This window comes from Echeneis naucrates, chromosome 14 (assembly GCF_900963305.1).
Source record: "Echeneis naucrates chromosome 14, fEcheNa1.1, whole genome shotgun sequence".
Lineage (NCBI taxonomy): Eukaryota > Metazoa > Chordata > Actinopteri > Carangiformes > Echeneidae > Echeneis > Echeneis naucrates.
Window position 1 is genome coordinate 6,772,855 of NC_042524.1, and position 12,065 is coordinate 6,784,919.

Consider the following 12,065-nt stretch of genomic DNA (forward strand, 5'->3'; position numbering starts at 1 on the left):
TAATGGACGTTAGCATTAGAGCTGTCCACTTAGCTTACGTTACAAGCTAACGGCCCTGTTTCTTACCTTGCTCTACGTTTCTCGTCCCACATTCACCGTCACCACCTTTTTTAAAAAACATTTGCATAGAACATTTCTCAACCCTTTATTTTCTTATTGTCTTTTCTTTTCCTTTCTGATCACCGGACTGATGCTGACTGGACATTTTCCTGCCGAACTTCAGACAACAGGCTAGCATAGCAACAGTAACCAAGGGGGGCGGGGCTTAGCGAAGGCTCGGTGGCCAAACCATTTGTTTGGGGGGGGTTTAGGAAGAAAACAAGTTAGAAACTTCTGTAACTCAAAAAATACTATGTGTTATAAAACTATCACTAAAAAGATAAACAAATCACCTCAGTGGGTGATTCCTTCGCTCTTTTACTGGTCTAGTCTGTATGTCCTGTCTCCGGTCTGGTCTCGGTCCGTTCCTGGAGGGGTGCCGTCACCCGTCTTGTGTGGTTCGGCCTAGGTCCTGGGGGGGGCGCCGTATCTGCATTAGCCCAGTCCATCACTCGCAACCAACTAACTCCGTAGACACGTTCAGGTGCCCACACCGGGAATGGACCTTTACATACATACATTACATTACATTATGGGTTACAGTATCATACAATCAGTTACAGTTACACATTACATTATTACATTATTATACATATTAACATTATCATCACTTAACCCCGGGGTTACATTACATTACATTACACATTCACCGTCCCTAGCCGGGAATCGAACGTCGCCCACCTAGGTGCGGGGCGGCAGCGTTACCACTGCGCCACAGCGCTGTTCGAGTTGCCGCATACATTTGCGTCATTTACGTTACCTGACCTACCTGAACCGTGATGACGTAAAACCCAAAGTGAGCTGGGATTGGCTCCAGCACCCCACGTGACCTATTCTTCTCAGCTCCGAGTCCACGCCTGTTGATTTGTTAATAATTCTTATGAGTAAATAAATACCATGCTTTGTTGCTGAACTTTTGTTGTGTGTATGCTACAGTTTAACTGGTCGATCGATCAATGACAGTTATGTAGACCTATAGCCTATTTTATGGGCATGTCGTGCAAGAGATAACAGATCATGTGTAAAAATATTAAGTGTTCAGCGAATGGATCATTGACTTTCGTATAAATCACACACTTGCTCTGAACTAACCCAGGACATAAACTAATTCCCAACCCAGTTTCCCAAAGGGCGGCCAGGATGAGCGTTTGTCATGTGAGTGTATGTTCTTTATGTTAAAATGGTAAACTTGTGTTCAACGAGTAATACGGACACTATCCGGTGGGTGTTTCCGAGGAGCAGAAATATGTCATTCGCAGGCGCTCCGCCCGTTTCCAAATGAACGGGAAGCAATAGTAACGTTATAAGTCAAAAATAATGTCATCAATCCGTCAGCCGAGCATGCTAACCAGTTAGCTAACCAGTTAGCTAGCAGTCCATTTCGAAGCGACTAACTAGTGTAAGTGATCCGGCAGTGAGGTTTACTTAACGTAGGCTACTCTCGCACAGATATGCTAGCTGGCATCCATTTACACAAAGATTCACAATTAATGGCCGAACAAATGCATTCTCAATTTATTTTGTTATATAATAAATACCATACCAGTAACCTACACATTGGCTTGTTCCATGTCGCTTTCCGTACACCCAGCTGTGTTTCTATTTGCGTTTCTTCTTTAAGTACGCACGGTAACTTAGCAACTACGCACGACTCAGCAGTAAATCAGCGTAAAGGGGAACCGGAATCGGTTGACACACCGGTCCGTGAAGCAGAAAAGGTTGAGGGCCGCTGTTTTAGGACACAAACACAATGCAACAACATTTGGAGTTGATGTAGTGTATTTTTTTTTATAAATATTATACATAGTTTACTGTGTAAACTGTGCAGATGTATTATTTAAAACTTTGCATCAAACATGAGTGGAATTGGCAGGAGTTCGGTTGGTCTGGTTGGATAGAGCAGATTTTTATTGTTAATGACGGATATCGAACAGCACCTCCCTGGTGGTCTAGTGGTTAGGATTCGGCGCTCTCACCGCCGCGGCCCGGGTTCGATTCCCGGTCAGGGAACAGCTTTTTTTTTTTTTTTTTTCTTACTGAACAACATCTACCTCTCTGTCGTCCTCGCAGGTGTCTCGGAGTTGGCCTCCGTGTGTAAACCTATTTCCTGGTCGATTTTTGTCCTCAGCAGGCTGCTATGCTACGTCTTTATTTCCTCCTTTGTATTACAAAGTCAACAAAATATGAACTCCCAAACTTTTACATGCAGTTCGAAAGATTTAGTTCAAATCATAAACCAACAGTGAGTGTACAGGTGTGTGTGTGTGTGTGTGTGTGTGTGTGTGTGTGTGTGTGTGTGTGTGTGTGTGTGTGTGTGTGTACCCTTTAGAGAGTGGTAGGGTTAAGCAGCTCCCTCTAATCTGAATCGACAGACTGGATTTAATCAATCTGAAGCCACAGAACCCAAGCTGCTGTTGTTAGCACCTGAGAAACCTCCTGAAACTCTGATTTCACACCCTCGGTTCTTGTCATGCATAGAGCAGAACCAGGACATGGTCTCATTGGGCAGGTGGAGTTTGCTCATACGAAGTGCTGGCTGTGTGTGCCAAGCTGCTTTCTGCTCGCCTGCGTGTACGTTGGCGGTTTGTACGTCTGGAGAAGCAGCTTACCCAGGTTTGCAACTCACCAACAGTTCTAGGACAGCAACAATGCTGTTGTCTTGGTTATTAAACTGTTGTGTGTGTGCGTGCAGAGACCATCCTGGAACGATAAAGCGTCGCTGTGCTGGTGTCCTCCTGGTCTCTGCCCTGTCACCTGCAGCAGGGAAAGCCTGGATTCACTGGGCCGATATCAAGGTGAGTACACATGGACAAAACGTCGGCGTCCGCATCTCATTTCTCATTTGGGCTGCAATCCACTGCATGATGACAAATCAGCTATCATAAAACTCCTCCTGTGTCAACAATAACTTTCTGAGATGTCGAGCCAAGTTATGCTCGGTAAGTCTGGTCACCAGGAATCTCCAACAGTGATGCAATGTGGTGTAACAAAGCAAACTTACTCAATCCTGCCACACTCCAATCACCCACCAGATTTTCCATAAACATCCCTCTCTGACTAACCTGACATCTATGTGTAATGGGAATCAGTCCAGTAGCACCACAAACGATACTCACTTCGGTGTGCTCAATGCATTAACAAGTCCCATTGCGATATGCAGAATAATGGCTCTATCCCAAAAATTGCAGGAATATGGGATCAGTATGGGATCTCTTAAGGTAAATGACACGACTGAGGATTGAGCTGTAAATCCAACTGGGTGTGTCCTGAAGCCCAGGAGGCATTTCCGCTGGATTTAAAGTGCTCAAAAAGGCACATTTCACTCTTCCAGGTTGATGCCTCTGTGTGGGAGCTGATGGGAGTTCATCTGGAGGGATTTGTTCCTGCTGTCGTTCTGCCGCTGCTGCTAACCATGGTAAATCAGAGACCCCCCACCCAGATTAAGGAACTCGAGAGAAGGATACAGTTTCTACCACAAAAAAAGTAAATAAATAAATAAATAAAAAATACGGAGATGTTTTTCTCAAAACCATATGAGTGCCTGCTTTTCACAGATTAGGTCTGACATTGGAATGATTTGACTGCACAGAGAAGGTTCAGAGGGAAAACTAATACAATAACATAATTCCCTCATTCATCTTTTGCCACTCATCTGTTTCTGGGTCATGGGGGGTGCTGGAGCCAATTCCAGCTCACATTGGGCAAGGACGGGGTTCACCTTGGACTGGTCACCAGTCGATCACAGGGCCAACACACAGAGACAGACAGAAATGAACAAACACCCACACTCACACCTACGGACAATTTAGAGTCACCAATTAACCCAAACATGATGTCTTTTGACAGTGGGAGGAAACCCACGCAGGCACGGGGAGAACACACAAACTCTACATAGAAAGGCCCCAGGCCCGGGAACCAAACCCACAACCTTATTATCGTGGGGCAACAGTGCTAACCACTATGACAAAACAGCAATTTTAACTGTTTTTACTTCCTTGTTTTCATTACCCCCCAGACCCAAAGACAACTTGAGAACATTCAAGATAAATTTATTTGGCTGCAGGAAAGATTATCGTATGGATTCTGTTTCCCTCTTAGTACATTTTATTTACACTACAGTAAGACAGTTTTGACATTCAGAGATTCAGTTTCCATTCCTGTTGTATTACAACATGGCTTTACTGCAGGTTATAACGATATCCCATGTGCATGCTTAAACCACACATTGAAAAGCTGTGCCCTGCTGTTTCTACATTCCAGTCTTTGATCTTATTTTATATACTTCAACTGGATGTTGTAAACAACTGACTTTATTCAAAACATCAGGTTTTTTATCTCGGTCCCCAGGTTCATTCTGCAGTAGACGACCCCAAAGGCTTCACCATGGAAGTGCTCTCTGCACTGGGTGAGTATGTGTATATATATTTATGCTTGCATGTATTTCATCTTTATGTCATCATAAGATTTGACAGAATTTTGCAGATGTTCAGTCGTGGAGACTTTGCTTTGGAGACGTAGTGTGGCTCCGGAACCAGGTGGTGGCACCACTGATGGAGGAGCTGGTGTTCAGAGGGGCCATGCTGCCCATGCTGGTGCCCTGTGTAGGACCCACAGCTGCCATTTTTATGGCTCCATTGTTCTTTGGTGTTGGTATGGATAATTTATGGTTATTGGTTATTTATGGCCTGTAAATAACTTGAGGTTGAAATCCATTTTTCTCTCTCTCACGCTCTCTTTTTTGGTTCAACAAATGATAAAATTTGTGTTTGATGAAAAATTTTCTCTTCTGAATCCATGTTAGCAAATGGTGACTTTCAATGTCAGGATTTTGCTAACCAAAGAAACTCTTCTTGTCGTTCTTTTAGTCTGTTTGTTCAAGCTCATTTTCACCACATCATTGAGCAACGGCGCCTCCAGAAAGCCAGTATGAGAGTCATTCTCCTGATGGCAGGTAAGTGAACCCAACAAGAAACCTAAAATGAAACAATGCAAACAAAATGATTACAATGTCGGTGCACTAACTCATAAAAAAAAATTTCTTTGGCTGATGGATGATTTATTACACAGATGGTATGATTAACTTTATCATGATCATAGATTATGGCTTAATATATACATGAAGGATTATAATGTAAGCATATTATTCATAAAATTTTGAAATATCATATTGATGTTGCAGAAGAACAGTATAACTATGACTCTTCCACTGAACTGCTCTATCTGCTGTTTTGTCGCAGGGCTGCAATTTTTGTACACAACTGTGTTTGGTAGCTTTAGAAACATAGAGTAAACATAGAATCCTTTATTGTCACTGTTCACATTGTCACCAACATTAACTGTGAAAATATGCTTAGCAGCTCCACATGGCAGCGAGAAAGAAAAACAAGAAAAACACAAAAGCGCGATATCTCAATAAAAACAATATAAAATATAAAATATAAAATATAAAATAAGTATTTCCAAGGTATTTACTGCCTTCATATTCAGGAGAACTGGTGAAATATGGAGATACAGTAATAGTAATAGACTATATGGTTGCTCCTCAGCAACAGATGCCACCTTATTTGAACTCTTCTCTCTTTCTTTAGGTCATATTGTAGGCCCCGTTTTATGCCATTCATTCTGTAATCGTCATCAGCTCAGCCCTGCAGCACCATCAATGCACAGCTCTACTCTTCTCATATGCAATGGAGGCCCTGCTGTTTCTGCTGCTGCTCTTCCCTCTGACAGATCTCTTCTTCTATGGTGCTATTCCCATCTGCAGCCTGGCTCCTGCCCCTGTGCGTGCATGCTAGATGAAATTAAATGCAACACAGTAATGCTCTTAAAAATACATCTGTGTGTGGCAGAGAAAGACAAATGAGAACGAGTGAAAGTCGAAGGCAATGGAAGAGACAGCAGTCGAGAAAGATATGCAGACAGAGCGAGAGAAAGACGGACAGTAACACAAACACCACGGCCAACAAACACATGATAGGAACCAGAGCGTAGACAGATGGTGATGTCAAGTCACTTTACCAGGACAAATAAGGCCATGCAAGACAAGATTGTACTGAAAATACTGAGAAAAATGGTTTCTGCCAGAAGCAACAAGAGCATTGCCAGAAAAGAGAGAGAAGAGAAAGAGAAGAGAAGTGCGATTAATGGAGGAAAGAAAAGGAAAGGGGAGGATGGGGGGAATCATTAGTGTGTCTCCAAGGAAATTCAGAATGTGGGGGATAGGAGGCTAGGCTAGAGGAAATGCGAGGAGAGGAGAGGAGACGACAGGAGAGAAGTCATTCAGGGTCAGTGAAAAAGTGAAAGGTTGTGCCCATTGAAAATTACGAGACTGTGAAGTTTTTTGAAAAAAACTTTGTACTCCATTTTTACTCCATTGTGTCTAGACATCACATCAACATGGTCTCTTATTAAACACAATGTGATAGAATTTGGAAGAATGGGTTAGGTTTATATATATATATATATATATATATATATATATATATATATATATATGGGTTGATATTTCTACTAAGCCAACTGAAAAAGCACATTTCTCAAATAGTCTAAATATTCCTCCTAACCTTAACATATTGTATCCACAGATTTAAAGTGGAGTCTCTGTGAGCAGTGACTGTCTAACATCTCCCCATTACTTCTGGTACAAACTAACATGTGCTGACAAATTAAAATTTACTGTCTTTTCAGCGGTGAGGAGATTTAAAGGAATTAAGGAGGGATTTTTAAAATCTCTGTTTATTCAAGGATAGATTGCTGATTTCTCATCATGCTCCCTCTCTGGTTTACATTCATATATTTCATCTCAGTCATACTTGGGTCCTCTCCAGTACAGCAACACAGACCTCAGCTGCTGGCTGCTGAAGGTTTGAGAATCTGGAGGACTTCGCTGCTCTGCATCAAGTTTGACAGGAGTTTTTGCAAGATGTGACTGTGCTACCTATTTGCAGCTCTTGTGCTTTTCCTTTGAGAATTAAATGGGGATAAAACCCAACAACCTTTGATTTGGCCGCCACTGTCTGAGGCTGTAAGGTGACCACTGCCTCACAGCTGGGAATGTGAAGCCAAGACAGCAGAACAATAGAGAGAGGCTGTTATTCAACTTCAGTGCAGAGCGCTGGTCTGCAGAAGATTTTAACATTGTGGTTAGAAAGTAATTTACCATCATTTGCTGATGCTGCTTTTTGAGCCTCTCACATGAGAAATGTGAATGTGGGGTAAAAAACATATAACATTTAAACAGGAAGGGACCAGATGGAATAAGCTGAACTGATGCTGGGTTATTTTAAAGGTCCAGCTGACTTTGTTTCTATGTGTCTATGCGTTTGTGAAGAATTACAATCCTTTCTTCTCACTGTTAATGCATTCACCATTACACAAGCACACATGCAATAACACACAAACAGCTCCCTCCTTGGAGAAATATCAGTGTATCATGAAAGACTCTACAAAGAAGTGTAAGATGAATGTGTGTGTGTGTCTGTGTGTGCATGTGCATGGCTTTGTCTATGGAAAAGCTGAGCCTATCATCTGGTAAAGGAATAATCTGTCAGGAATTATCCAGCACTCTCTCCATCGCTCTTTCTGCCTCTCAGCAGTTTTGTTTAGTTTTTTTTTTTTTTTAAACCTTAAGAACCAGGGTTTCTGTTTGTCTGAGGTTTGTATACACATTTGTGATTTTTTTTTCATACATCAGTGCCACTCGAGCTATGGTTTGTTGTGTTTCTCTCTTTTTTTCTTCAAAACTCAAGAATGTTTTTGTGGGGCTCTCAAGCTTAGTCACTGCAGTTTCCATCCGTGGCCATGTTTGTCTTAAACTTGTCATATGACTCCTTAACGAAATTCAGTAGCAGCTGTTCATACAATGGCATTCATTTTCCCTTTTTCCACTGTATAACAGAATAAAGAATGTCATGAAAAAAATAGTAAAGTAAGTAAGTAAAAGTAAAAATCTCTTAAATCTTTTTTCAGGGAAGTATGTAAATGAAGAAACTAATTAGATTTCCCAAATTCTGCCCATATGCTTAAGAGTTTCTGTCCTGCAATCTGACAATCTGAAATTGTTCCACTGGCACTGCACAGTTGATTGAGGCAGCTGGCCGTGTTTGGACTGGGAAGCTCCCAGGTATGAGCATGTGCTAAAGCCAGCAAAAATACAGAAGAAAATGGCTGAAAAGTATGTAACCCAGTGAAATAAAGACATACAAATACTTATAAATAAGCATTTTAGCTTAGACATCTGCGATGCAGCATCCAAACACTTTTGGTTGATCGATTTAGTATCTATATATTTCAGCTGACAGGAATTTACTCTCTCTCTGGATTGAACAGTTGGACAGCAATCCCAGTCAACTCAGATGATTGTGGTGAAGATTTCTTGACAATCTGGGTGTGGAAGGAGCCATGAAAGATGAAACATATGGACCTTGTAGAAGAAGCGGATAAAAGTACCGTCTTTTTCCTCCAGTCCACAGAAATCACCAGGAATGCCTACACTCCATTATTTAACCACAAGGCCGCAGCTAATTGCTTCAGTGTGTGGATGTGGATGTGCATTTGTGCATTTGTATGTGCGCTCGTGTGTGTGACATAAGACACCAGTGGTTGGGAAAAATGAACAACTGACGTGTCCTGCTGTATTTGATATGGCACGACTGTTTGAACAGGCTCAAAGGGTGCACGTCCATACTGCGTTGACCCCAGACACGGAGGAAATAACACTGTGGGTCTCCCAGAGCTGAGAAGGAAAGACTGGTCATCCTAGGATCAGAAAACTTTAATAAAACTTTTTTTAATTGTCTAAGCAAAAGGAGGGAAAAGTGTGACATGCACGCAGGAACAAATACATATATCAATATCGAACCTGGATATTTTGTGGAATGTATGAAATGATACGACAGTTAAAACCATTGAAGTTGACCTCATTTGTTGCATTTACTGTAAATGTCAAAACCATGTGCAAAAGCCGCTGCTCCCCAGTCACAGTTGGAAGTTACTTAGTACAAATGTGATCTGATTTGTTGGGTGCTCAAGGCTCCTCAATGGTGGCAAGGAAAGTCAAAGGCAGGGAGGGACAAGGGCTTCTCTAACCCTCCACCCTCTCCCTGAATTATCCTGCTAGTCTGATTTTAGCTCTGATTTAAATCTCATAGAGCTCCTGTCACAGCTGCAGCCACTTTAGTCTCATTTAAGTGGTCTACCCAAACTGCTCTGTAACTCAGACAATCCAAAGCTCACATCCCAGAAAGCAGGCAAGGTTTGTTTGCCAGCTCGCTTTCAGCATCATTTATACTTATTTATGATACACTTGCTCTTTTAACGTCTACAAGTGCAGCAAGTGAGTACCGTCAACTCGGTCTGCCTGTCTGGTGAAATCACTGTGTTAAAATGTTTTGTCGTTGTGCTGGCTGGTGTTTTATTCAGCCCTCCAGTGTATCCATCTATAGACATGTTAACACCTTGAACTTTCAAACATTCGCTCATCTTTCTTTCTCCCACTTATCCGTTTACAGGTTTTTGGGGGGTGCTGAAGCCGATCCCAGTTTACATTGGGCAAGGATGGGACACACCCTGGACAGGTCGCCAGTCCATGACAAGGACCCATGCAGGCACGGGTAGAACATGCAAACTGTGACCACCTTGCTGTGGGGCAACAGCTCTCTTCTAGCACAGCTCAGGTCTTAGATTTGTTAAAAAAATATGTCTGTTCACTGGAGGAAAGGAATCTGAAATGTCTTATCAGTCCAGATACTAAAAGTTGAGTGGCCATGAAATCAAGAACAGCCATTGGGTGGCTAAAAAAAATACATGAACAGTTGATGTGAAGTGGAGAGGCCAAGGAGCTGGAAGGTGCATTCAGCTTCTTGGAAGCTAGAAGCTGACAATGTATCAGAGCCAGTAATGATATGTGGCAAGTGGCTAGGATTCAAGGAGGTCGAGGTAGTCTGTGACCGAGGAGGTAGGGAATATAAAATCAAGAGGTCTGTATGTTCCATTAGAGGTCTTTGGATTGGGAGCAGCTTGGAGGTACTGTAAGTAGATTAATGTGAAATGGGGGAATAGTGAGTGCAAGACTATGGAAAGGAGAAGTTTTGTCTGTTCAATCAATTACATCTTTGGAATGTGCTTCTGGGGGGCGTGGCTGTCTGAGCAGGGGGGAGGAGTTGACCAGGCTGAAAGATAGAATAAACAGACCAAGAGTTGAAGGTTTGGGTTAAAAAGCAGGCGTTCTGTGGGAGAGATTGCTGACTCGCAAGCCTAACTAATGAGGTTTAAAGAGAAGAGGGGCAGAGAAGAGCAATGAGAAGATAAGAAAAGGGAGGAGAGTAACAAGAAAGGAGAGGAGGGACAAAAGTGATGAAAGAATAATGAGGAGAGGAAGAGAGGAGAGGAGAATGGGGGTAGTCCAAGAAAAAGAAAAGCAAAGGGAGACCAGAGATGGAGGAGGAGGAGGAGGAGGAGGGGAACAAGCCCAAAAGGCTCTTTAGGTTCTCCAGGATCCTGAGGTTTGTTCTCCCTCTGGTTCTGATAGCTGTTACATAACTGGAAAAGACTGCTGCATTTAGACTGTATATTCTGCCTGCCAAAACCAACACACCACAGCCAGCCAACTCATCTCCTGTACACGGGGAGAACATAGGCTTTGACACACTTGGTTTGTGGTTAAAAACTGATTCAAAGATACATACAGCATACAGACCTTTTCCATCTCATCATCTGTGAGTTAAGAGGCTACAGTGGGTGAAACGTTGCTGTCATTCTGAGGCTGCATTGCACAGCGGCGTCCCACATCCAGACCCGGAGGAAAGCTGCCGTATGTAACAACATTAAGCTGCCTCGGTTGTGCTGTCACACTTTCCAAAAGAGAGAAAATGTGATGAGCATCAGCGTGAAGTTCTTCTGTTTGCATAAGCACTTTTCCACTCATGTTTGGGATTGTTGTTTGGCAGTTCAGTTTGGTTTTGTGTGGTAGACCATCATTTACAATATCTTACACAGTTGTTCCTCAGAATCTGCAAATCTGTAACAGTTCTGTCAAATCTTCAACCCTGAAATCACAGTGGCTCAGTTGTTGTTCAGTGTTATTTGGATCCTATTTCTGAATGGCTATAAGAAAAATAACAAGGTCATATTTTTGTCTATGACTTCACACTAAAAAGCCAGCTTGTGTGATACAAGTGGAGGTACCCCTAGTCCTGTGCTCCCCAGCTACTGAGAGGTCAGACTGATGCACATCTGGCATTTCCTGTTTCCTCTCCTCCTCATGCCCCCAAGTGGTGGCCACACACTGAAGAACACTCATGCATACAATTAGACATCTGTGCCCAAAGAAGTTATTGAAAAACTTTGTTTGCAAACCCCCACACAAATGCCTGTACAGGTATTCTTGTCCCATACTCAAATGTTTCCATTGGGCTGTAAAAACTTCCAGCTGCTATAGACTTGGTAAAAGAAAAACATGACAGAAAAAGAGAGTGGGAAATGGGGTGGATGACGGAAATAGAGGAAAGCGAGTGAAAGATAATGTAAAGACAGAGATGAAGAAGGAATGAGGGGAAAAAAATCAACACAAAAACAATAAGAGGCTGATGGAGAACAGGAGACACAGACAGAAGGTGGAGGAGAAAAAGGAGAAGAAGGTGGAGACAATCTTTGCATCTCACAGGGCTGACAAACACTTTCCACTCCTGTCCATACTTGAGTGCTTTGTGCATGTGTCTGTGTGTGTGTGCATGTGCATGTGCGTGCGTATTTGAAGCCATAGGCAAGATGGGGGGGACAGAATGGTGCCGTATGGTTTTCATAACCCTCTGAGGGTTTTCAACCCCCTTCCCGAACTCACACACACATCCCACCATACCACCACTCCAACTCATCAGCCCCTCCAGCCCCCTTATACACTCAGACACTTTACCAGCCCCCTCTTCCAAAAACACACTATTCTTTTTCCTCTACGTAGCCCCCCTCTC

At 42.7% G+C, this 12,065-nt stretch overlaps 1 non-coding gene across 1 annotated transcript; it reads left to right on the forward strand.

The window, feature by feature from the left end:
* The first annotated feature begins 2,037 nt into the window (after positions 1-2,037).
* trnae-cuc (transfer RNA glutamic acid (anticodon CUC)) lies at positions 2,038-2,109 on the forward strand. Its single transcript has one exon. It is a non-coding gene; the product is annotated as a tRNA-Glu (tRNA).
* Positions 2,110-12,065: the final 9,956 nt, after the last annotated feature.